Source organism: Neofelis nebulosa, chromosome 4 (assembly GCF_028018385.1).
Source record: "Neofelis nebulosa isolate mNeoNeb1 chromosome 4, mNeoNeb1.pri, whole genome shotgun sequence".
NCBI classification, from domain to species: domain Eukaryota; kingdom Metazoa; phylum Chordata; class Mammalia; order Carnivora; family Felidae; genus Neofelis; species Neofelis nebulosa.
Window position 1 is genome coordinate 13193251 of NC_080785.1, and position 9773 is coordinate 13203023.

Below are 9773 nucleotides of genomic sequence, written 5' to 3' on the forward strand. Positions count from 1 at the left end.
TTCCTAGATTCCTAGACAATTAATTGCTTTCATGGACCAGTGAAAATTCAGAAAAATTTGGGCCATTAGACCTAAATCTATAAATTGTGCCTATCACCTGGAAAAGCTAAAGTCATGATTTATGATCATTGCCATTTTATAGGGGACATAGACTACTAAAATGGAATCAATTTATCTTTTTGTTTTTTTTAAAATTTTTTTTTTTTCAACGTTTTTTATTTATTTTTGGGACAGAGAGAGACAGAGCATGAACGGGGGAGGGGCAGAGAGAGAAGGAGACACAGAATCGGAAACAGGCTCCAGGCTCCGAGCCATCAGCCCAGAGCCTGACGCGGGGCTCGAACTCACGGACCGCGAGATCGTGACCTGGCTGAAGTCGGACGCTTAACCGACTGCGCCACCCAGGCGCCCCTCAATTTATCTTTTTGAACAGTTTACTTACTTGTCCTTATTTTTTTCATCACTGACCACCAGAGAAATGTCAGGAGCCAACGAAGCCTGAAGACCAGATTTTGGGAAACACACACCTACCATATTCCTTTGGCATCACCGAGTCAGAGAATTTAGAGTTAAAAGAGGAAGGGAAGGGAAACTAAGGAGCAAGGAGGCCTGCGGGGCACCAAGGCCTTCTGTCTACATTATGTGGCTGAGATTCACAACGGCCCCACAGCAGCAAGGGCCTGAAATGCCATCCGAATGCTTGTCTGCTCAGTGTTAGGGACCAGGTGGGTTGGGGCATCTGGTATTATGTCTAAGGAACACCAGCTACCATCCCCGCATTATACAGATGAAGAACCTGGGGCCCAGGAACTTTGTGAGGTTTGCATAAGCGTAGTGACAGAAGGTCCAGATACAACATCAGGCAAACCTGAATTCCAAGCCCAGGTCTGCTTACTGGCTGAGGACGCACAGCCGCACAGGCCTCAATGTCCTCAACCTACAGGAAGCCGGAAACGATCCTATTCAGTCACATTAGAAGGAGATAGAGAGACAAATGCTATAATACAAGTAGAAGACTCGGTGTTACCTAATAACTACTCACTAAGCCAGTCACATTTATTAAGATTATTTTGCATCTTCACAGCCATGACTGGAGCCCAGACCCTGCACTCCCAACCCAAGGCAACCTTCAACTCTGCCAATACCTCCTTTGCTCCCAAATCAGGTTTCTGAATGCCGTAGGTACTCACTGATGTTTAAAAAAGAAAACTCATCAAGCACCTACTTGTCACAAGGCCCTGTACTACATACTGACATCTATGTCGTTGCCTGACTGCAACAGTTTAAAAGTTTAGCCCCGGGGCACCTGTGTGGCTCACCTGGTTAAGCGTCCGACTTCAGCTCAGGTCTTGACCTCATGGGCCATGAGCGTGAGCCCCACATCGGGCTCTGCGCTGACAGTGCGGAGCCTCCCTGGGATTCTCTCTCTCCCTCTCTCTGTCCCTCCCCCACTCATGTGCATGTGTGTGTGCACACTCTCTCTCTCCCTCAAAATAAATAAACTATAAAAAATCAAAAATAAAAGTTTAGCCTCTGGATGAAAACAAAAGAGATGATTCAGGCCAGGCTGAGGTACGAGGACCATGGTGCGTAGAGGCATTTGCTGCCCTAGCGACACAGCCTTACCTGGCCTGAGGATGTCAGGAAAACACGTCTATTCAGGAGCCATGGAGGCCGTGCAGATACAGGGACCATAACGTGATGCCAAGACCTCCTCCCCTTCCCCCATTCCCTAGACAGAACCCTTATTTAGACTTTCATCACCTCCTGTCCTTGCTTCCACCCCCTGAAAACACAACGCCGACCACTTCCAAAACACAGGCCAATTCGACAGATAGGTGCATGTGTGCTATAAACAAGACACTATCAGAATAGCAGCAACACGCATGCTTCCTGGATCCTACGCATTATGTTAAAGGGTTCACATGCAGGGTTTTTATTTCCTCCTCTTCACCACCCTCTGAAGGAGCAACTGTCATCCCAGTTTCACAGACCAGAAACCTGAGACACACAAAGAGCAACTTGCCCTAACTTTTGTAACCAGCAACAGGTGAAACCGCAATGCAAACCCAGGCGGTCTGCTCCAACCCGCACTAGCACGTGAATGTGAGCGGTGTTCCCATAACCTCATGGCCAGGAGAATGTAGGAAGTCAAGTGGCTACTGTACAAAAGACGAGACAGCACTGACTAAGTACACCATTGGGAGAGACGAGAAAGAAAGCGGAGGCATGGACAGATGGGAGTGGGCAGGGAAGAAGGAAAGACATTTTGAGCCGAGGGATGGGCATACGCGAGGCTCAGAGGTTCGGAGGAACAGGACTTGTTTTAGAAACCGCAGCAAAAAGATACGGCCAGCGAAGACAGTTGCGGGAAAGTCAGGGACACTACTGGCAAAACGCATTGGAGTCGCACTGTGGAGATTCTAGTCTTGAGCCACAGGGAACCATCACAGATAGGAAACTGCCCAGAGCAGTCAGAGCATGAAATAGATTTCCGAGCTCTCTGCCCAGGCCTCACAATGCTGGAGTATCTGTCCCTTTAAATCTCTGGTTAGGATATTTAGTCCCCCCACACCTCCAAACAGACAAGTTTGTGTCAGCAGTGAACTCTGGAAGCTGCACAAGCTGCCTGTCCATTGGCGTGACACAGAAATGGGCAACTCTACCGCCCAGAGATCTAAAGATCAGGAGAGTGGTCAACCACCTGGCCGATACTGATGAGAACACCTGTCTCTCCCCGTGCTGACCTTCCCGAAACACTTGCTTCTGGCTTCTCTCCTAAACCCTAAAATAGTCAGAGTCTGTTCCCCAGGATAGATTTCACACGCCTCTTTCTCCTTAGGGTCACTTGTTCATTCTCGATTCTACCATTCCGATATTTTTTTCAGCATTCACCAATCAGCCTGGCTCACGGCTCTTTCTGCATATGTGGTACAGCCTTCACCTGAAATATCCTTGTCCCCTGTTTTCCTGCTCTTTCCTGTAAACTCTGCTCTTATTGCAAAGCCAAGTTTAAACTCACTTCCCACGAAATTTCTCTAAACACTCAATTCATGTTGATGTATGTTTCCCCTTTTCTGAACTACTCAAGTAACAGTACGTTCAAGAGTATATGGATCCATGGGGCGCCTGGGTGGCTCAGTCGGTTAAGCATCCGACTTCGGCTCAGGTCATGATCTCGTGGTTTGTGAGTTCGAGCCCTGCATCGGGCTTTGTACTGACAGCTCAGAGCCTGGAGCCTGCTTCGCATTCTGTGTCTCCTTCTCTCTCTGCCCCTCTGATGCTCATGCTCTGTCTCTCTCAATCTCTCAAAAATACATAAACATTAAAAAATTAAAGAAAATGCCTCCTTTAAAAAAAAAGTATATGGATCTATTTTATAGACGTGCATACCTCTAAGAGCTCTGCAGAGTGCTAGCCGCTCATCAAGCCCCTACTGGCTGAGTTCCCTCAAAGGCTCCATCAGAGCCAGCCCTAAGAAGAGACAGCTGAGCACCGATAGTGTGTGTCTCCAACTTCCTAGCACTGAACGCGTTATCAGATTCTCCCTTCCTGGAAGAAAATCCTATAGAAAACAAGATATGCATCCGCTTGTATTTTGCAGCAATAAACTGGGTGGGTAAGAGCTATCCCTGATAGCTCGTTAATCTGAAACAGTTGCATGCAGTGTTTGACTAGAGATAAGTCATCTCTTGGGGAGTGTTTCCATGTGAAATCTTGAGATGGTGGTTTCGTGATTCCCCCCATCTGGCGTCCTGGAAAGAGCATAGTGTTTGGAATCAAACTAGCCTGGGCTTGACTATCAGAGTTTCTACTTACTTGCTATACTCATTTAAATCCTCTGAAGCCGGGGCGCCTGGGTGGCGCAGTCGGTTAAGTGTCCGACTTCAGCCAGGTCACGATCTCGCGGTCCGTGAGTTCGAGCCCCGCGTCAGGCTCTGGGCTGATGGCTCGGGGCCTGGAGCCTGTTTCCGATTCTGTGTCTCCCTCTCTCTCTGCCCCTCCCCCGTTCATGCTCTGTCTCTCTCTGTCCCAAAAATAAAAATTAAAAAAAAAATGTTGAAAAAAAAAATAAATCCTCTGAAGCCTAGTTACCTAATTCTCTGTAAATTAGAGGGGACAATATGCATGACATGGTATTATTTTGAGCCTAAGCTGAGATAGTCAGCACCTGACATCCAGTGTCAGTTTTCCAGTCTCTCCCTAACTGATCTTTTCTGAAAATAAAGTCAAAGAAAATCCAACACGCAGTGGCATTAGCTTCAATTCTGTTTAGAATTCTTCCTCCTCAGGGGACCTGGGTGGCCTGTCAGTTGAGCTTTGGACTCTAGATTTCGGCTCAGGTCATGATCCCAGGGTCATGGGATCCCCTGCATTGGGCTCCTGGCTGAGCGTGGAGCCTGCTTAGGATTCTCTCTCTCCCTCTCTCTCTCTCTCTCTCACTCACACACACACACACACACTCCCCGCCCTCTCTCTGTGCCTCTCCCCCCCCCTTAAAAAAACAAGAAACAAAATCCTCTTCCTCCAGTCCACCAGCCGCCAGGAAGAACCCCACGGGAGGGTTGGGCTGGAAGAGGTGGGCTCTTCCCTCCATGGACCACTGGCTCCCACACATTCCCAGGGCCCAGGAGGGTGGAGGAAAGCCAGGCCTAGCCCAGAACTTTGTTCTACAGGACCACCGCCCCCCGTGCACACACACGCACACACTAGGGCACTCACACTCACAAGCACATGCCATCCACATCCTTCCTGTCACAAGTCGTCTCTCACGGTCACTACAGCCACAAGCTTTAAGTTGTACCTCTTTTGTCGTATTGTCCTTGGTCTTCCTTCTTTTGTTCCAAGTATAAGCTCTTCACAGCAGAGGCTACCCGGGGGGGTGGGAAAACTCCTGGCTGGAGTAGGAGTGATTTCTCTGCTCAGAAGTGTTCAGAGGAAAGGTGGGGGCGGTACAAGTGACCAGTGCTGAGCATTACGGCATTTCCTTCCCTTGGGAAATACCTATTAGTCAGCAGTTTGACACACGTGCGCACGCAGGTGTGGGTCCAAGGAGGGCGTTGTTAGGAATAATACGTGACCTATTATTCACGTGTGAGTCGTAAAGCGTCGATTTACGTCACGCCGAGTAGTTCTCAGGGCACTTTAAACTGCATTATTTCTCTCATCACAACAAGCCCATGTGATAGGGCAGGTATTTTAATCCCCAAGGAAAAAATGAGGAAACAGACACGAAGAAAAATGACTCGGTAAAGGTCAAAGAGTGGCACAGTCAAACCTGCAGTAATTTCATCTCAATACAGGAGTCCAGGGGCACCTGGGGGGGGCTCAGTCGGTTAAGTGTCTGACTTCCGCTCAGGTCATGATCTCACAGTTCGTGAGTTTGAGCCCCGTATTGGGCTCTGTGCTGACTGCTCACAGCCTGGAGCCTGCTTCGGATTCTGTGTCTCCCTCTGTCTCTGCCCCTCCCCATCTATCTCTTTCCCTCTCAAAAATAATATAAAATAAAATAAATAAAATAATAAATAAACAATACAGGAGTCTGACGTTCACAGGCTCTGAAGTCGGTAAATACTTCAGCAAATACAGAAATTTCTTTTTCAGACTAAATGTGTATTCATTCATTCAACCAATTCCAAGTTCATCCTCGACCACATCTCCCAAAGGGGAACATCTCGGATCCTATCGGTTATCAAATTCTACCCATCCTTACCTTACAGATGGCCACTTCTCCTTAAGCCCAAATATTGTACTAGAGAGTCCCATGGTCTCCACCACGGCCCCCCTGCCCCAGGCCCAGAGAACACCTGCCCGCACCGGCAAGGGAGCCCAGCATCACCCCGACCCACCGGTCACAGCACTGGACAGCTGACCCAACCTGGTCCAGTGGAATCCCTCTCCCCGAAATTAGGGTTTTAGACACAGAGTCTGAATCACGTTGCACTGGGCACTAAGTCGGTGGGGCCGTGTCATGTTATCAAGAGAGAAACGAAAGCTTCACTGAAAACGCTTGCTTACCCAGAAGGGGATGGAATAACACGGAGAGAGTGGCAGAAATAAGAGACCACTCAAATCCAAAGAAGGAACAGCAGAGACTCGGTGCCACAATTTTTCCCATTTCTGTGAAAGCCAAGGTACAACTGAATCTCACCTGATACTCCCGCTTCTTGGCCAAAATGTCAGCTCGGCTCTTACTACCATCACCTCGTCTACTACCAACCACCACCCCCACCGTCGTCGTCGTCCTTTCTTCCAGACGGTTTCTGGGCGCTTCCTTGCCTGGCAACCACACAGCCTGCGTTGGGCCTGCTGTGGCAGGCTCTCACTTTCTCCCTTTGTTCTGTGTAAATATCTGCACCAAAAATCCCGACCCACTCCAGTCAAAACGTACCCTGCTACTATCCGTGTGGTTCTGGCTTTTACAACCACTTGTAATAATCACCTTGAAATCTCCACAAAGTCTCTGAATTGTTTGGCATCCCCACAGAACTGTATTTTTACATCAGGACACATGCAACCTAGGTTGATGTGGTGATGTGCTGAGAGGTACAGAACATGCTTTTCTCGGACATTCCATTTTAGTCCAGGAGCGCTGGAGAAGAGTAAATAATTTGGATCAGTATTTTGAATTATGAAAAAAGTGACAGGATAAAGTAATAGCATGCAAATTTGCATGATATTTTTTGACACAAAATACTCAGGTCTTCAGAAATGTCCCCCTGTGATGAGATCCTAGTAAGTATGCCTCCCCCTTGGCCCTCGCCCCGAGGGAAAACGGGTGAAAAGAAAGCCACAGGAAATGTCTTAAAGGCACTGACAATGTCTTAGAGCCGTGCACAGGCTCTCTCTGTCACTGCTGCCCTCTCTCTGGCTCAGCCTCTATCTCCACATGCTTCCCTGTCTGCTCTGCTCTCCGGGAAGCAACATGCCCACAACGTCCCCCATCTCTGCTAGGTGCCAGTGCCGAACAATATTCTCCTACTTTGTTGTGTTACAGAGCAACAGAACTGGGCTCGTTCTCATTTAATGCCTTACAGCTCCATCAGCTTTTACTTAAAACCCCCTCTCCCTTAATTCATTTTAGTGGGCAAAAGTGAAGTTGAAGACGGGCCCAGAGACCCCTCCAAAGGAGTGCCTTCCCCAGGTCCCTGCTGAGGAAAGCCATCTTATATATGTCCTGAATCACCAGACCCCATGGTGGTACCAGCTTCCCAGCATGAGCACATAACCCAAACACAGCTAATCCTTATTTCAACCGGCCTCTTGTGAAGTGGCTTGCTTTGTGATCACAAGACAACTTAGATTCCCTTCCTGAGTATGAGGCAGAGAGAGGACTTGCAGCAGAATCAATCAGTAGCAGGAGCAAAATGTAAAGACAGAGATTCAGAAATAAGAGCTATAGTGAGACCATCTTGAACCTTCCCTCCCCACACCAGTGCCGCTCTGCCCACATCCTCTTGACAACTATGAGCAGACAAAGTAGGTTTTAAAATGCAGGAAGTAGAGACATCCTTCCTTTTGCTTCCTCTCTTGAACTTCCTGTTTTCTGCCTCTTCGTGACTAAGGCACCCAGACAGAGGCAGGGTGACCTTCCCTCCCTTCCGTGCCTAGATGGGCAAAGAGATTCCCAGGGCCCTGCCTGCAGGCAGCTTATTGGCTAATCGTGGCACTCATCTTCCAGGAAAGTTGTCTCAACCACTATGACTTAAAACCATAAAGAGACTACCTTTCTCACAGAACGAGAAGCCTGGAGCAGAGTAGTTGCTGGTGTGGTTCCAAGTACTCAAAAAATTCAGGGTGACAGCTTTGCGATTCTCTTGGCTTTTCCCTCGTTGTTGGAACTCTGACCATAACATTCAAATGCTGGCACAGAAAGAAGAAAAGACAACAGAAGTTTTCTAAAATATCCCACCCAATCACTTCTTCATGATTCCCAAATGCCACTCCTATCTACAAGAAAGAGGGGAAGTGTCATTTACTTTTAGTTAGGAATATTGACATACCCCGTAACACAGGGGTCCTGCTGGTAATGAAAAGCGTAGGTAATCAGCAATATCTACCATGATCACGGTGGCAAATCGAGTATGTGGACCCTGCCTAAGTCAACTCTGTGCTCCAGTCCAACCTGCACCACACAGCTCTGCCTTGGGAGCCTTCGGGTGCTGGTCTAGCTTTTAATAAGATAATACACACCCTCCATCCCATTTCACTGCTGTTCTCACGGAATAGGAGTGACTGGCAGAGCTGGGTCTGGGAATTCCTGGGGTTCTTTCTTAGCTATGTGCCATCTACAAGCGTCAGCACCTGTCTTCAATTTCTAACAGTCTGAATCTCATCTATGGTGGAGCAGTCAAGATAGTGGCAATTCTTGGTGCTAAGACAACATGGGTTCTGAATAGAGTTCCAGTGCCTGAGCCATGTTCCAGACTCTGAGGTGTGGCGACTGCTGGTGTTCTGGGAAATCCCTTCTGCCCTTTTATCCCAGGGGTTCTCAAATGTGAGTGTGCATCAGGATCAGGTGAACATCTAGTTAAATCACAGATTTCTGGGTTCTACCTTCGAGATTTGGGTTCAGTGGTTCTAAGTAAGGCCCAAAGATTTGCATTCCCAACAAGTTCTCTGCCGATGCTGATCTCCCTGGCCTGGTATAACTCATAGGACACTCACATCACTGGAGATCACCGGAATGAATCTTGACTTCTCGTGGCTAAAAGAAACTGCTTGATACACCCTTTGGATAGACAGAAGTGCATAAGACCAGATGGGGAACAAGGTCTCATGACAAACACCATGTCGCTCAGAACCCTGCCTGCACTCTGGTGGCTCCAGTTGTCACTGGGTCAAGTTCCACCGCCTGATTTTTTCTTCCCTTAGGATGAGTGCTCTCCTGAATGGTTACACACCAGGTTGTGAGAGACTTTCAGCCTTTAATCTTCAGTGCAGGAAACATGCTTGAATTCCTTCAGTGAATTCATCTACATTCAAGCAAGGCCTACATACTATATTCATAAGAAAGCACAATTGATCACATCACTGCCCTGGGCTTAAAGCGAATGGCCAAATAAATGAACAAAAATCATGTGTCATGTGCCATGAGGAGCAAAGAATGAACAATATATAATCCCTGCTTTTGAATAACTCCGTGTAATTGGGGACACACACTTGTAAACCAACACATAGTTTAATAAATACGGTAAGTGATATAATAATGCTGTGGACAGAGTGGTGGTATGGAAGCAAAGACGATATAGGAAGTCAATAGGAGGGAATCAAGGACAGCCTCAGCCCAGCTCTACTTGAAATTCTGAGGAATTTCATTTATGTTTATACGTTGGTGATAGCACTGTTAACCTCCTGGGAAGAAGGACATTTTCTTTCAGTGATCTTAACTGAGCCTATAGAGATCTCCCCCACCCCCTTCCCTCCCAGAATAGTGGTTTCCTGAGATATGAACCCACCAGGCTCAACTGTCCTATCTTTCTTTAGAATGAGATGATAGTTCATCCCTCCCTCTTCCTTTCCCTCTACCCTTCACAAGGCACTTCACAAGGGTTCAGCAGCCATCCCCCAAAATAAGCCCATTCAAATAGGGCTCAGGTTGGAAAGAATGTTACCAGGCATTTTACTCAAATAAGGATAGCCATTGCTCCCTGCTCTACAGATTGGTAGCTGGACTTAGCGGAAAGAACACCAAACATGAAGTCAGAACATCTACACTTGGAGACCCAGCTCCTCACTTAGCACTTTAGTTATCCTGGCAGATATAGTGAATT